Below are 18,435 nucleotides of genomic sequence, written 5' to 3'. Positions count from 1 at the left end.
AGTAACAAGTCAAAAACTTACCAAAGAAAATACTAGAATCAAACTTACGAATTTAAAATACTATAGGAGTATTTCATAGTACTATAAAAACCATAATAATCGTGCAAACCTCGATATTTAGTTAGAACTAGGAATCGTCAAATAAATAGAATCTTATTAAAAAAAAAAAAAAAACTAAAAACCTTTACTGGCAGGTCTATAATTGCAAAGTGCATACTTTAAAGTTACACATGATTGGAATTTTATAGGCTTAGGATTTATGATTTCGCTTTAGGCCCTTTTCCTTGTTTGGATGTGGACTTAAGGTGAAGCTACTTATCTAACGGCCTATTGAGTCTTGATTGTATGTGATTTGTATACACTAGGTAATTATAGGAGGACCCGGTGTAGGTCTTATCACAAAAACTACCTTCTTACCCTTAAGTTATATTTATATTTCTCTTATCCCTATTCTCGCTTAGATAAAAATGGCTGGATTCCATCCTCCTAGAGATCCGTACTATCCTAATCAAGAGAATGCTGGTTGGCTCGGTGCCGAACCAAAAGATGAGCCGCAATTTCCCCTAGACGATGATTTTGCTGAAGACTTTCCCGAAGACAACGGTTCCGGATCCGAAGCTTATAATCCACCTCCAGTTGCTCAGAACCCTAACCCTCGTCAAAACTTTCAAGGACCCACACCCCTGTGGGCAGCAGACTTGAACAGATGGAGTCACGAGCAAGGTCAACCCTTACCCTACAACGGAGACCGAAGCTTCTACAATCTGAGCGAGGGAGGCTCAGCAGACAGAATCCTACCTGTTCTGGTTCGCAGGGTCGCTCGTAATGAGGAATAGGGAAGGACAGGCATCATCCGGGTCATGGAGGTTGATGCCGATGCAGGAGTCAATACAGTTCACATTCGCCATCTGGAGACTGCTCATAGAAGAACCATGAACCAGAATATGACCCTGCGGAGAGAACTAACTACAACCCAATCTAAAGTTAGGGAACTTCGAGGGCATCGGGCAACGTTTGAAAGACGCATGTTGGACATGGAGCATCATCTGGCAGAATCAAGGACTCATTCGGGCGATTCTCGCCGCAAGTAGAGTCTACTATATTCTCTCTTTTGGATATAAATTAGGTCTATGCATAGACTCTAGTATAAATTTCATGCTTATGTTAAGACCTTGAACTTTCAGTCGGTTAGGTCTATGTACTGTCAAAATTTTCTCGATTCTGGTGTAATGTGAGTCCTACTCCAAGGTCAATTTTTCCCGAACTTATCACATCTTTGCTACCAATGACATCGGCGAACGTCTAATCTCCTAGGGAAATCTTTGTCCAAATACTTTCATCCTTCTATTGTTAGAACTCTACCAAAATCACACTCTTATTTAATGGTTAAACTATGGTGATTGAGTTCACGGATCACTTTCATTATTCTCACTCTTGAAATTCTTATCATTATCTCCATCTTCACACACTTAGTTGATAGATGATGCGTCTGAAATTAACACCGCCTGTACTCGCAACCAAGAGGAAACTACAGAAACCACAATTTGTCGTTACCTTGTTAAAAACACCGAGGAAAAGTTCGCATGAACCCCCGGGATTCAAACTCTTCGTTATGAAGTAATGGAGATCGGTGTAAGAATCAGAAGTAAGACGGCACGTAAATTCAATATACCTACGAAGGAGAAGAACACCCTATAAATATCAGGAGAGAACAAATCATTATCACCCAGAATAGAACGGAAGACGACCACGCGTGTTACACGCGAAGTGTTTGAGTGTCTTTTCGTCACAATAATAACTAATAAATAATGCAACCTAGTGAGTTAATGAATACATTACTCACATTAGGTTTCGACCTTATCGTCTTTTCCTGTATTGGCTAATAACAATAATTCGGATCACGAAACCTCAATCAAGGGTGATTACTTCTCAAATTCATAAGTCAATTTATTTTAGACTCTATTATGAATTACGTTCAAATCTTTTCGAAAACTGAATCATAGTATCCACCAACCAAAGATAACTTCGTTCGGATGACACTCGTCTGATAACCATTCTAGAAACTTCATTCTACTCTTTTACCAGGACTGCATCATAGGGATGTAGATCGAACCATCGAGAACAGTATAACAAAATGAATAACTTACATTCGCATGAATGATCGGAATACATCTAGAGCCAACCATAATCGCTCACAAACTCATTTTCTTATCATATAACAGAATCATGCCTCCGAAGAAACGTAACCAAACCGCTGGCAAAGCACCAACTCTTCAGATAGATTTGGCTACTTTTCAAGCTGCGGTCACAGCTGTCGTAGCAGCTGTCATGACTCGCCTAAATGCTAACAACACAAATGTTAGTGGAAATGTTATCGACGACCCCAATCACGGTGTTAACCAAGTACAACAATGAGTGCCTGTTTGTAAAGACACTCCGAACCTCAAACCTAATATTCTGAAACGAAAGTTCGAGAACAAGAAAGGGAGTTGTTCAACTCAAGGAGCTACAGAATGGCAACAAGCTGGGGCAGTCAATACCCCCATCAGCCCTGCTATCCCAACACCGACCACACCATACTTAGGAAACCTCCCACACTGCAGCAAGTGCAACTACCATCATCATGGAGTCTGCCGAGTACGGCATTGCAATAGATGCAACATAAAGGGGCATATCGCCCGTTTTTGTAGGACTCCGGTCAAATTCATCACTTCAACTACCAACGTTGGAACAAGTCCAATATGTCATCTTTGTGGCGAGAAAGGACATTACAAGAGGGACTGTCCAACAGAGAAGAACGACGGGGGAGCAGGAGGAATTTGACCCCAGAGAATGGGGAAACATAAAAGAACCCTACTATAGTTTGGTACGCTTCCAAACCCCAATAATTTATAATTACTCTTTCATTCGAAACAAATCACAACATTCATATAAAACTAAGAACCCTATCAGGTAAGCTATGATGGCTTAGTGTAAACATTAGGGACATTTATAATTAAGATTTGTAGATTTAAAGTGAGTGATCCCGCCTCATTTCTTGATCCTTGTTTGGTTGTGGATTTAGGGCAGGGTTGCTCAGTCAACTGTCTTACCAATCTTAATTATAGGTGACTTGTGTACACCAAGCAATGATAGAGAGACCTAGTAGGAATCATCCCATGAAAGTTCATAGTTCAAAATTATCAGAACCCTCGTATTAGTAGCAAAATAACAGAATAAAACTGAAGACGCTGAAAACTTATGTACATAGAATTATTCATTATCCTAGTAATCATCTCTTCCATAATAACATAATATCTACTTAGTTGAGAAGTTCCGACATCCTCATCCGACATGGTTTGGCTCGATCCTTACCATGCAATTTTTTTTAAGCCGTGTAAAAGAACTCTTTCATTAATCAGCTGAAATTCTTCCAATCCATAACGCAAACCCTTATATCGCCTATCACTTCAAAACTTCAAAAGTACCCATGCGAGGGGTACCACACCTTGTAGCCTGCTCAGTAGATAGAAAGCTTGAAACAAAAAGCACGAAAGAAGTCTCAAAAGTCAGTAACCAGCTGTAACATACCCAAGAGATCTCCGAGGAAGGCCACTTGTACTGCAGGTCAAGTTCAAGAATAGAGTATAAGAACTCATTAGGTTAATCTATCGCTGCTAGGTGTATATGCAAGAGTGGCATATAATTTAGACTCAACAAGATTTGGGATGTGTGATTCCGCCCTACTTCCTGTTCCCTGTCTGGTTGTGGACTTGGGGCAAAGCCACCCAACCGAAAGTTTTGTTGATTTAAATTATATACAACTCGTATACACGAGGTGAGGATGGATGAGCCAAGGATGAGTCTTATCACGAACTTCGGAGCAAAAGCTCGCATGCTTACTATAACAACCAGAGATACCTGGGTGGGAGTGGTAGCGGATTGCAATGGGCTTAAAAATCAAGTTACCAAATCAACAGGTGGACTTGATGCCATTTTGGGTGATCGTCGACAGGTTAACCAAATCCGCACGCTTCCTACCAACAAAGGAAACAGACAAGCTGGAAAAACTGACTAAAACATACATAAGGAAGATTGTGCGACTGCATGGTGTACCAATATCCATTATCCCGGACATGGATAGTAGATTCACCTCGCGGTTCTGGAAGTCACTACAAAAATCTCTAGGAACGAGACTAGACAAGAGTACCGCCTACCACCCACAAACCGACGGACAGAGTGAGAGGACCATTCAAACCTTGGAAAATATGCTAAGGGCTTGTGTGATCGATCTTGGTAAGGCATGGGATACCCATTTACCATTGGTTGAGTTCTCGTATAACAATAGCCATCACACTAGCATCAAGGTTGCTCCATTCGAAGCCCTCTATGGCCGCAAGTGCAGATCACTTTTGTGCTGGGATGAAGTGGGTAACACACAACTAGCTAGAGGACAAGTACCTAACAACACTCTCACTGGCCTGGAAATCATAAAGGAAACTACCGAGAAGGTTGTCCTCTATGGGATTCTTTTATATGGTGGCTATTAGGGTTACACCCTACCTTTCATGTGTCAAACTTAAAGAAATGCTTGTCCGATGAGACCCTCGTCATCCCTCTGGATGAAATTGAAATCAACGAGAGTCTCCACTTCGTAGAAGAGCCAGTAGAAATCATGGATATGGAAATTAAAAGAACAAAACAAAGTCGCATACCCATTGTGAAGGTCCGCTGGAATGCCAAGCGAGGACCTGAATACACTTGGAAGCGCAAAGATCATATGAAACAAAAACATCTGCATCTCTTCCCTAGTCCATAAATGCCTATCTTATAATTAATTTCGGGACGAAATTCCCTCTAACGGGGGGATGATGTGACAACCCGATATTTCAAGTCAATGTAATGTTCAAAAAGTCAGATAATATTAAACTATTTTTGATGTAATAAAATGGCGTCAAAAATGAAGTGTTCTAAAGTCTCATTTGGGTTGCATAAAACATTAGATATATTGTCAAGGTTTCCAAATATATAAAGAACACCCAAATCGGAGTTATAACGAAGAAGTTATGACCAATCGAAAATCCGCGACACAACCGGTAAAACACCGTTAAGCGTAAAAGTGAAACTTCAATAAAATACTTTTTAGCCTTAGGTATCTAAACGAAAGTCGTAGATTATGTTAAACCATGAGAATACATAAAAAGAACACCCAAATCTGACTTCGTATGAGGAAGTTATGATTTTTCTAAAGTTTCAGAACAGTAGTAGACAGCTAAAAACTCGAAATAAAGATCGAGTGATTTTTAGCCGACGCAACCTAAACGAGAATTGAAGATCTCGACAATAGTAGTACAACAGTGAAAAGACAGACGAAAACGGACATCGGATGAAGAAGTTATGGATTTTTAACGGAATTATCCTGTCCCGGCCTACTTAAAATATAATATTAAAAATTAAAATCAAAATTAGCCGACGTAGTCTAAATGAAAGTCGTAGAGTATATTCTCACCTACGTGTGGATCTAAAAACGTCGAAATCGGAGGTCATATGCGAGAGATATGAATTTCGGAAGTTCGAGGCACGCACACCAACCTTATCCGAAACTCACGACATGAGCAAGAGAGACTCACGACGTGAGTCTATGATTGATGTGTGCCAGAGCTAGACCACCAGTCATCGCGTCTACGGGCCAAACTCAAGACGTGAGACATCCCATGCTCACGACATGAATCCTGAGAATTCACCCTATAAATAGCATGCGAGGGTTCCGACTCTCATTGCTCATTTCCCTTTTCGCTCTCAGTTCTACTCCACATTTAGCACCCCGAGATGACCCCGACACCCCGGTTACATATCCAAGCCCCGACGAAGGTCCGAAGCGCCGAGAATACTGAGAAACTTACCACTTCCCGGTCGAAGTGCTGCCCGAGAAAAACTCGTTTTCTTCAAATCACCACACTTTCCAGGTGAGTTCATACCCCTACATTTTCACGTCTTTTTCATGTTTTAGGGGGGGGGGGGGAAATACAAGTGAAACACGAGATAAACTCATACTCAGAATACACGTCGTTAGAAATGTTTTCAAATACTTTATCTAGATTTTTTTAGCGATGTTAAACAACATTAATACTAATGTCACACTTCACATGCAAAGTTGATATTACACCAAGTTTATGTTATCAAATGGAACACGCTTTCGAATAACTATAATGGGTATAGTTTACGAGTTATTGATTACATTTTTACATAAAGACTGTAAAAATGAAATACTTTCATCTACATGAAATATAGACTTTCCTTTTCGTAAATCTTTTGATACTATGTTTTGTGAGACACTCATCTTCAACGTACTTTCGAGTATGCATTTCAAGTCTTGTATTATAAAACTTAATCTCTTGGAGGGAGAGCGTGATACTTGTATATAGATCTATACGGGATTGACAATCCCACACCTAAATTGTTAGCTACATTTAGACCGGCAGGTCTGGGGTGACAAATGTCATAACACTGCAACGCCTGAAGAACGTTGTTACAGGCGGTCTGGGTCAATAGCATGGTTATAAAACTCACATGGTGTATCAAAATGTACTTGATTTACGAGACCCTTAAATGCATTCAGTAATTACATTATATATGCAAAATATCTACTGTCACCATTTTAGCATAAAAGATACTATTGCACTCCAGTTTTTGGAACTTTTTTTCAAACTACCAAACATACATGGAAAATATTGGATTTTCTGGAAACACGTTCAGTTATTTTTACCAAAAGACATACAACCTTCATAACAAAAACGCTTATGAACTCACCAACTTAATTGTTGACACTTTTTCAAAACTACTTGTATTTCTCAGGGAATCAGTAATACAGGTAACCATCAGCTTTTGGAGAAGAGACGCTAAGGCGTCTGTTATCAAAACATTTTAAATCGTCATATTTTTAATAACCTTTTGAAACATGTATTATATGCAACAATGTAACTTTTTATTATATTTATGATGGTTGTGTTTACTTTCTTTACGAATATTCAACTGTTATGATACTACGTGAAGTCATCCGCTCCCGAATGTTTCCGCCATTCTGGTTTGGGTGTGTGACAGATTTCGACGTTTTGTATATTTTTGGAATCGTATGGACGTATACTTTGATTTATACTATAAATTATGTATGAAAGTTCATATTTATATTAGAATTATCATGAAATAAATAGTAATTTTACTACATTACTTGTTTTGACAAAATCACATTACATGATTGGTATGATCACATGTGATTGTTATTGACCTACTTTTGACTAGTGTTACATTCTCCCCCCGTTGATAAAATTTCGTCCCGAAATTTATCTTGTACCAAATTCCACTGCAGGGTCTTTGATAGCTTCCCTGCTTCCTGTTACGAATGCCCTGTAACGGCCTAACTTCCTTGACTCCTTAACTTTGGACATTCCTTCTTGATATGTCCAATTTCACCACACTAAAAACACGATCTTCCTCCATCATAGCCTGTTCCAGTGTTTGTTCCTTGATTTTCTATTGTAAGTGTTTTGCTCCTGCATAATTGGCGGTGTGTCCCTTTTTCTTGCAGTGAGAGCATATAAAGCAGTTACCTAGATGGTGACGGCTACACTGAGTGCATTTTGGGAGTTTTCCTTCATACTGTCGTGGTTGTGTGGGTATTGCTGTTGTGGCTGCATATTTAGTTGCCACCTTTTGTCTCTCCTCAAATGATTGTATGGGATTCTTCCCATTAAATTTGCGCTTGTTCGTTCCAGATTCGGGAGACTCAGCTATAAATCCTACTTGTATTTCTGTGCTGGTTAGCTGATGAGCTATACGTTTTGCACTATCATATGTTGTAGGCTTCGATGCGATCACCATTCCTTTGATTTATGATTCTAGACCCCAAATACATCGCTCAATCTTCTTATATTCGGGGGTTACTTGTGATTGCCAAGGCAAGTTACAAACCACCTTTGCAGTGCGTCAGTTCAGGGGTAGTGATGCTCGTTGGTGGAACACTTTGGGGAAAACCCTAAGCCCTAATGAGCCACTGAAAATGACTTGGGAAGAGTTCTTGGTGCACTTTAAGCGCAAGTATTGCTCGGCCCAAAACGTACTTGAGTTAGAAAACCAATTTCTAACGTTGAAGAAGGAGAGTATGACCGTTGACGAATATACGAATAACTTCACAGAAAAAATGGAGTTTGCTTTGCGTATTGTCCTAGATGAGCTGGCGAAAATTGACAGGTACGAAAAGGGACTTCCATGGGAGTATGTGGTGCCAGTACGTCAGGAACATACTTTGGAGGCAGCTATCTGGGCTGCCAAGTCTGTTGAAGATATGATAAAGGGGAGAGCTGCCAGCAAGGTTGAAGTTGGCGAAAAGAGAAAGTTTGAAGGAACTTCAGGTTCCAATAAAAAGAACAAGTTCTCGAAGTCTGGTTCGAGAAAATTCGGAGGAGGAGCTGAAGCCAAGTGGTGTGACAGGTGCAAAGTCAGGGCATTATGCCAATAAATGCACCTTCACTAATAACGTCTGTCATGGGTGCCATGAAGAAGGGAATATTTTGAGGGATTGCCCGAAGAAGAAGGATGCAGCAAAGCCCAATCTTCCACCAAAGCCGAAGGCGAGAGCCTTTCAGATGACACTCGAAGCTGCGAAAGAAGAAGCTGATGTCGCTTCAGGTACCTTTCTCGTAAACGAATTGCCTGCCCAAATTTTGTTTGATTCTGGAGCCAATTACTCCTTTATATCGCATGAATTTGGTAGAAAACTAGCTTTGCCTGTAGATAGACTAGTTAATGCTATAATAGTCGAGATTGCTAGTGGCAAGTTTGTACCTGTTAGCTATCGTATGAAAAATATCCTCATTGACTTAGATGGGAATAAGTTCCACGAGGAATTATTGCCTATCGAGTTAAATGGATTCGACATAGTTTTAGGAATGGATTGGCTTAGCTCCAATGATGCAGAAATATTGTGTAGGAAGAAGATAGTAAAAGTAAACCCGCCAGGGAAAGAGTCATTTATGGTGTACGGAGACAAACGTAGAGTAAACTCTGGAATCATTTCCCTAATGAAAGCTAGAAAGTGTTTGGCCAAGGGATGTACATCATATCTAGCGTTCGTGATCGATGCTAAGAAGGAAAAGAAGGAGGTGCAGAATGTGTTGGATTAATGTCTAAGTCCATAACTATAATTGGTAAGACTTGACCCGACCCGGCACGATCCATTTGGGTTGCATGGCATCATGCATTTGGATAGACTATAATGAGAGAAATAACACTTAAGGTTGGTTAATATATTATAAGTTCTAATATATTAATAAGGTTATTTAATTAGTATTGATCAAGAATTAATTTGGAATTACTTAAGTGATCAAAAGGAGACTAATTAAATATATGGGTTGATTGTGTAAATCATTCATTCTTATATATGTGGGCTTGTGATCCAAGATTCCTTATGTTGGACTAAGTCCATGGGGTGACCCATGGATACTCCATGGAGGTTAAAATCCATGGAGCATAAGGAATGGGTAAAGTTATGAGTTACATGGTGTAACCCTAATAGCCACCATATAAAAGAATCCCATGGCTCAAGAAATCGTCCACTAATGTGTGAATATAAGGGCTAGACGATTTCAAGGAGTGTTCCATTTTTCTCTCAAGTCATTCCATGTGCATTTGGTGTTGTGTGAACCATTTGAGGTGTCACACTTGGGGCACTAGGCACTCAAGCTTCATGGAGACAAGCTACATCAAACAAAGGTATGTATTCTATCCATTTGATTACCCAAGTATCAAGTATTGTATGCTAGATAGGGTAATACCTTGGAAAGTTCATAATTGCATGTATAATAGAGAAAACATAGATCCAAGGTATTTAGGGTTGCATGTACACTTAGGAGTGTTAGAGTGCTCAATACCCATCAGTGGTATCAGAGCCTGGTTTTGTTTTCTTGTTATACTTGCAAAATTAGCTGAAAAATCGAATTGTATTAGTTTAAAAGTTATGCTAATTACTTGAAAAAAAATTGATGTGAATTATCTATGTTCATATGAGTTTATTAGATTAATAGAAAAGTTAATTGATTATGTGTTTTCAATCCATTTTAATCTAAGAGTTGATTCTAAAATATGTTTTTGTAACTTGTCCTCAAGTTATATGAAAAGTCACATTTAAGTTTCATAAAACTCATAAAAAGTTGGCAATGGTTACAAAAATGAAGAGTCTTGTCCTCATTAAATGGTCTTATGACTCCATAACTTGTCCTCAAGTTATGGAGGTTCAAGAGTCACTTCATTAAATGATAAAATGTGTAACCTTAATTAGTTCCATAAGTTACAAAAATAAAGAAAAGTTACATTCTTTTATTAGTTTAAAGTCTTCCATAACTTGTCCTCAAGTTATGGAACTTGAAGAGTTTTTTTAATTAAAACCACTTTAAACACATAAGTTATGGAATTAATTAGTTTTGAATATTTTCAAAACTTGCCCTCAATTTTTTGGAATTTGTAAAGTTTTCCCCATGAATACTTTAATTCCAAGTTAGCCCTTAGAATTTTAAAAGTTAAAATTCAACCCTTATACTTTATAGTATTATAAGTTAATAATAAATATATGTATAAGAGCAAGTCAGTCTTACCGTTAGTAGGCCTCATTCACGAAGCCGGTCTATAAGGGGGGTATAAGGTTACAGCCTATAAAATGACAGTTTAATGGGTGTCCACTCTCACCCACCGCTTCCTTGACTGGTGGAGGGTCGTTAGCCGAACGGGTAGGACAAGGACTATAATTCTCCCTTCATTAAAAGTATTAATGATAAATACTAAGTAACTAAACACTTATAAATTCCCAATCTTAGTTACTTAGGAAAATGTGAATAAGGTGCTGATCCATGAAATTACACTTTGCATTTGTTTAAACCGTTAGTGGAGCGTGTGTGGTTAACCGGCACACTAACCTGGATTTAACAAAGTAGGCAAAGGGTAACTTAATATTTATCATAGTATCGGTGGAGCTCGTGTGGTTAACCGGCACATCGATTGAGGGGTAAATATTAAGGGTACCAAGTGTATTTGCATGGTTACTTCACACCTTGTTTTGTGATCCTCGGCATCCCAGTCACAAAACCTGAAGGGCACACTCGAGATTGAAACATGCCATTGAAAAGTTCAATGAATCTCAAAAGATCTAGGAGTTTCAAATCCAATTAAAAAAATAATTACATTATTTCGTTTTTCATGGTGGAAATTGGTAAATCGTCATTTACCTACCTTCAACTATTTTATAACTCGGATTACGGCATCCCTCTTCCAGTTATAAATAGGTTGTTGGATCCTAGCCTTAGTATTTCATATTGGGTGTTATATTAAGGACTTTAGATAAACTATCTTGAATATCTCCCAAAAGATGTCTAGTTCAGACATCTATGATCTTCCCAAATCTCTTGGAACTTTACTTCCTCCACCTCCTCCAATTATTCTCCCTAACCCACAAGTTCAAGATCACTCAAGCCCTAATGGCAAGAAAGGTCTATGTGTGATCACATCTTAGAGATGAAGTCACATATTGACAAGCTGGGAGAGTTGGGTGTGAAAGTCTTCAGAAAGTTGGATGTTCAATCACTTTCTAAGTCACATAGTGAGTTCCTTTGGAACTACTATGAAACAGACTATGACATGAACCTTAATGATCATATCTATTTGCTTGGTGTTGCTGAATCAGTAATGATTTGGAACGATAGTAAAGCAAATTTGATTAGAAGATCAACTTCCCAAAAACTTTATGGACAGTTACAATGGTGACACTGAAAATCCAGAAAAAGCATTCTCTTCCCAATGGAAAGGGATTGGCCATAGTCAACCCGGTTGACCAAATGGTAAAGAGAAAGGCTAAGTCTGAGATAGTCCCATTACCAAAGGGTCCATATGTTTATTTTGCCAAAGGAAGGGGCGTTGATTGCAAAGCTGCCAAATTTACCTAAGGATGTTAAAGTCAATAAGTTTGACTCTACATCAGGTAGAGCCCATTATCTAACTCTGTTAAGTTCTATTCTGAGATCCTCATTACATGATGTGACTGGGTCACATGTTGATGTGTTAAGAATCAAAGAATAGAGAGAAATCTTAAAGGAAGTATATGCTGATTCTGATCGCGAAGGTGGATTTCGATCGCATCAGAATTTTGAGCAGTTGCTTAAGAAGTTATGATATATTGCTAAGGAATAGATAACAACAATTTTCCATGTGGATTGTAAGGATAAGGTTTTCCACAAAGTTTTAAAATAAAAGAAAATTGTTTAATTTTATTTATTTGAAGTATCCTTACAATGGAATTTGTGGAAAATTGTTGCTTATATGATTCCACTGACAGCAATATTGGAAAATGGATTTGATTCTTTCATTTGTGGTAGTGTCTAAATTTACCAAATCAGGAAAGTTCCTCATCACCCAAGTTTCAATTGGACCGAAACTTGGAATCATGGAAGTTGAATAGTATGATGAATGAGAACTTTCAAGCATTGGAAAATCAAGACTAATTACTTATTCACATGGACGTGTGAGTCAAGTGAAGGACTAAAGGGATCGAGTACACATTCTTGTGCACTGGTCATGTCCACCACAAAGCTCGTTAAGACTATTTGATTTACTAAATTTTAGTAAATATGGTTATACTTACAAGTTTAAGTATAATTCTGAAACATTGGAAAAGTCTCAATGTATGCAGAACGAATGGGAAGAATCAAATTAGGCAGAAAGATAAAAGTTTCTCAAATCTGAAAAGATGGGAGAGTACTTTAGTATCATGTTTGTGATCGTCTTAATGATTTAGAAATCATATCACAATTAGTCCTCTAAAGGTCATCTTAGTGCATTCTTATGACTAAGAAGAGGAGTCACGAATTGTTGAAATGGTTAGATCAGGAAGATGAGTCATACTTCGTTCCAAAACAATTCTTAAAGTCATACTCCAAGATTGTAACTTGAGTGACATATCTTAAAGAAAGGTTTAAAACACTTGTCAAATGTAAGAGTAAAAGTGTCCTACTCTTGTACATTTGAAATTGGTAAGTTGTGATGTTTTGGATAAAACAAAGACCAACTAAGGCCAATTGTGTGAAGTGTTTGTCTTGATAAAGAATCCGCACTATCTCTTGAATATTTGGCAAGATAGTCTTATATGTCAAGAGGATAGTGGGAGTCTTAAAGATCCTAAAAAGAATTTCAAGAACTAATCAAGAATAAAACCTAAGGTTCTTCATTAGCACACGACTTGAGGTTTATAACCTATCATGTTGACATATTTTGTGCCCATTCTAGTTAAAGTTGGCTTTGCATAGGAGTTCTGAAAGTTCTCAATTGGTTGCATAAAAACTTGGAAGCAATGGCAGGCCATGTACTGCCAGGTGGCAAGAAGTTAAGATTGCATAAGTTCAGTCCATATGAGTTTAGATTTGTCATTATCCTTGTCTTGTGACTATGGTTTTGACGATTCACATGGATAAGAACACATACACCATAAAATCTAAGGGTCATAAGGTTTCTCTCCGATTCATGAAAATGATGGTGAGGAAACACTTCCACCAAGTAGATTTGAAGCAGATGGCAAAAGGTCTAAACAATTGAGACTATGATTACGGCATCCCTTTTCATAGTTCTGAAATTGTTTAGACACACATGCATGCTATCTAAGGAAAGGTGTATGATTTTGATAAAGTTTTATCAAAGCATCTCGTATCAGAAATCTGAACTTTGGTAAGGAAGTCAATAAAGTATTGATTTCTAGAAGTCCAGCCGATTTCTGAGTACATGTCAAAGCTAGTGGGAGCATAAGTGTTATGCTAATAATCATCATGTTAGTGGGAGCATGATAATTATTGTTAGTGTTGCAAGTTAGCAATGTTAATTATAGAAAACAAAAGTTTCAATTCGTGAGGCTGCAGGGATTGAAAAAGTTGTTTTGCTATAATTAAGGGAGAGGATATACTTCATTTCAGTTGTAAAGGCTTAGATTGAGACCTTAATCATCTTTAGTCAAGAATATATATATGAATTTCATGTTGGATTGGTTCAACTTAAGGAAATTCTATATATTGCATTCTCAAAATTCGATTATGATTACGGCATCCCTCTTCATAGTCAAATTTTGAAAACATGGCAAATAAAAATATTGTAGCAAAAGACTAGTCTAGAATCATGTCTTTATGTGAGACATCATGAATCGTGTACCATTTGCTTTGGGTACAGGATCGATTGCATGTGCTATAACATTTGTCATTTCTAAATTTTTCCAAATGCCCAGAGGCATTAAGAAGGGAAAAGGTCTAGAATTGGATATGACTAAAATGATTAAGCAATTGTCGAGGACAATCTGAGGTTTACCAAAGATTGGTTGCTCAGGGACAGTTGGAAGTATAGTGCTAATTTTGGAAGGACCATATTGACATATTCTGAAAAGAGGCATCTCTTATTCAGAAGTGATAGTCAAAATGAGAATATGGAGTTGTCTCCACAGGTGGAAGTTATCTGTGTAAGATTAGAAAACTTAATGCAAGAAGCATGTCCAAAGCAATGAACTTTGAATATGAGACTTAGTTTCCATGGAGTTGATCTCCATTGGAATACCTTATAATGACTGTTGACAAGTCTTTGTGACTTTGTACATATTCATTACAGGAGGGTCAGTGCATATAAGTTTAAAATCTAAACAAATTTCGATAAATGATAGGAATTTGAAATTCTCACATTTTTCGATAAGGATTTGGGAGTGTGAAATTAGAATCATTGAAATTATGTTCAATTGGTTTATTTCACAAAGTAAGGATCATAGACAAACATAGAGTGCATACTTGGTGTATGACAAAGCTATTGTTTAAGAAAAACATAGTGTACATGCTTGGAGCATGGGACAACTAGTGTTTTTAATTCAAGTATAAAGTTGATAAAACCGAAACAATGAATAATGAGTAATCAGTATGGTGATAAATAAAACTGTTTATTTATATTCATAGGGTTTGATACCATATTTGATTCATTTATTCTTGTGTTTCACTTTTCATGTTTTGACTTCCAGAATAACTAAGTCGCTCTTCCTGAATGATTAAGTTATTCAAACCATCCACAGTCTGGTCATATGTTGGAAGTAGATATGAATCAAGACTGTCATGGGTTGGTTTGTAGAGGTCCAAGTTGGTGGACAAAGTGGTGCTACAACGCTCATGAGTGCTCATAAGTTCTGAGTATTGGATTCAACCCACGCTCATTTGAATCACTTCATGGATTTTATCACGAGTGATCATGAGACGATAATATCTTATATTCTTCAAACCTAGAGATATGAGTTGTTACTATGAGTTGGTTATACATTGATTGCATGAAAACGCATTGGTAACTCGATGTTATAAAACATGCCTTTGTGTATGATTCAAAAAGTAGTAGAACAAGCCATATGAGTCGAAGTTTATCCATTCCTTTTACCTTCGGGATAAAAGCGATATCTGTGGGCCCCTCGATGATTTAAAGATGATACATGTGAGTGCTTGGCCAAGCCAGGACTGATTTGATTTGTTCAATCAGTCAGTCATCATGAATCGGAAATCGGGAAACAACAAATGGACAGAGAGAATGATTGATAATCCATGTCTCAGTCCATATGATATCTAGAATGGGGGAATATATGATCCCTTATCTAATGGACAAGACATTGACAAAGGTCAAAGATCATCGGCAAGGTCAGAGTTCGACGGAAGCTTTTGAGAGCTACGATTGCTAGTCGATTCTTGAAGTCATACGCAAGAATAGTTTTAGACTTATCCAAGTGGGAGACTGTTGGATTAATGTCTAAGTCCATAACTATAATTGGTAAGACTTGACCCGACCCGGCATGGTCCATTTGGGTTGCATGGCATCATGCATTTGGATAGACTATAATGAGAGAAATAACACTTAAGGTTGGTTAATATATTATAAGTTCTAATATATTAATAAGGTTATTTAATTAGTATTGATCAAGAATTAATTTGGAATTAATTAAGTGATCAAAAGGAGACTAATTAAATATATGGGTTGATTGTGTAAATCATTCATTCTTATATATGTGGGCTTGTGATCCAAGATTCCTTATATCAGACTAAGTCTATGGGGTGACCCATGGATACTCCATGGAGGTTAAAATCCATGGAGCATAAGGAATGGGTAAAGTTATGAGTTACATGGTGTAGCCCTAATAGCCACCATATAAAAGAATCCCATGGCTCAAGAAATCGTGCACTAATGTGTGAATATGAGGGCTAGACGATTTCAAGGAGTGTTCCACTTTTCTCTCAAGTCATTCCATGTGTATTTGGTGTTGTGTGAACCATTTGAGGTGTCACACTTGGGGCACTAGGCACTCAAGCTTCATGGAGACAAGCTACATCAAACAAAGGTATGTATTCTATCCATTTGATTACCCAAGTATCAAGTATTGTATGCTAGATAGGGTAATACCTTGGAAAGTTCATAATTGCATGTATAATAGAGAAAACATAGATCCAAGGTATTTAGGGTTGCATGTAAACTTAGGAGTGTTAGAGTGCTCAAAACCCATCAGAATGTTACGGTGGTGTGTGATTATCCGGAAGTCTTTCCCGAAGATCTTCCCGGATTGCCCCCTGATCGACAAGTAGAATTTCGTATCGACTTGTTACCAGGAACGACGCCGATAGCAAAAGCACCATATCGATTAGCACCAACAGAGATGAAAGAACTTATGACACAACTTTAGGAGTTATTGGACAAAGGTTTCATTCGACCTAGTTCATCACCCTGGGGAGCCCCTGTGTTATTTGTAAAGAAGAAAGACGGGAGCATGAGAATGTGCATCGATTACAGAGAGCTGAATAAAGCGACGATAAAGAACAAGTACCCGTTGCCGAGGATCGATGACCTGTTCGACCAGTTGCAAGGTTCGAGCTATTTCTCGAAGATTGATCTTAGGTCGGGGTACCATCAACTAAAGGTGAGGGAGAAGGATATCGAGGAGACTGCGTTCAGAACAAGATATGGACACTATGAATTTTTGGTTATGTCGTTCGGATTAACCAATGCCCCAGCAGCTTTCATGGATTTGATGAAAAGGGTTTGTAAACCATACCTTGATAAATCCGTGATAGTATTCATAGATGATATCTTGATCTATTCGAAAAGCAAGCAGGAGCATGAGAAGCATCTGCGTGAAGTGCTAGAAGTTCTGAAAAAGGAGAAGTTGTATGCAAAGTTCTCCAAATGTGAATTTTGGATTCAAGAAGTCCAATTTTTAGGTCATGTGGTTAACCAAGAAGGAATAATGGTTGACCCAGCAAAGATTGAAGCTGTAATGAAGTGGGAACAACCAAAAAGTCCTACGGAGATTCGAAGCTTTTTAGGATTAGCTGGATATTATCGAAGATTTATCCATGGCTTTTCTTCGATTGCTGTCACACCCCGGCCGTCGGCAGAAACACCGGGCGGTGTAACGTCATTTCTCGTATCATAGTTATCAACTTCCTGAAAACACATGCATTTTAAAATACGTCAACATAAAGTTGGTGAGTCCACAGGTTTTGACTCCATATAAAAATAATACATTTTCCAAGTTCAAAAGTATAGTTTTGAAAGTATCATTTTGACTCTCCAACATTTAGCATATATATCCTAGGTATAAAAGTTTACTTACCAAATAAGTAGTTTACCTATAAGTCTCATATACTACGAATATAAGTGTTTGTAATTCCATACAAACGAAAGTTGCTACGTATAAATCTTATTTTAATTCTATACGAGTAAAACCGCTACGTATAAATCTATTTCAATTCTATACGAGTAAAACCGCTACGTATAAATCTATTTCAATTCTATACGAGTATGTGTGTTAGGTATAATTATCTACTTAATATACAAGTAGTATACCTACCAGTTTCTTGTACCTAGAGTATAAGTGTTTGGGAAACTTATACTTAACATTAATACTTGTATAACGACAAAGTATAATGCTTCTAACAATTTGCTACCATGAGTCCGTAACCGCGGCTACATGACTAGTTTCAAACCTCTGCTTGATGCTACAAGTTTCGCATCTTGAGATAACTTCCACACGCTTCATCAACGTCGGAACAATAAACAAACAAAAGGACAGTTCGTCACTCGCACATGGTTTTGTTGTAGCTAGCAACGACGAGTGGGTTTGTCAACCCGTATGTTATTCATACACGACTTCCTCGCTCACACAGGATTAACGGTTACAGGTCAGAGGATTTTCCCTAAGATTTCCAATCTTAGTTGATGAATACAATAGCTCATGTAGACTTGTCGAGTTTCGTTAGTTCTAGTAGTAAAATCATATTCGTGTCTAAAACCCTAAGATATTAGACTATGCTTTTAACATAAATCCTAATATTTATAATACTTAGGCAGTACAACAGCTATAATTAGAAA

Source organism: Lactuca virosa, chromosome 4, assembly GCF_052849685.1.
Source record: "Lactuca virosa cultivar CGN04683 chromosome 4, Lactuca_virosa_CGN04683_v6, whole genome shotgun sequence".
Taxonomy (NCBI): Eukaryota; Viridiplantae; Streptophyta; class Magnoliopsida; order Asterales; family Asteraceae; genus Lactuca; species Lactuca virosa.
Note: the sequence above shows the minus strand (reverse complement) of the source record.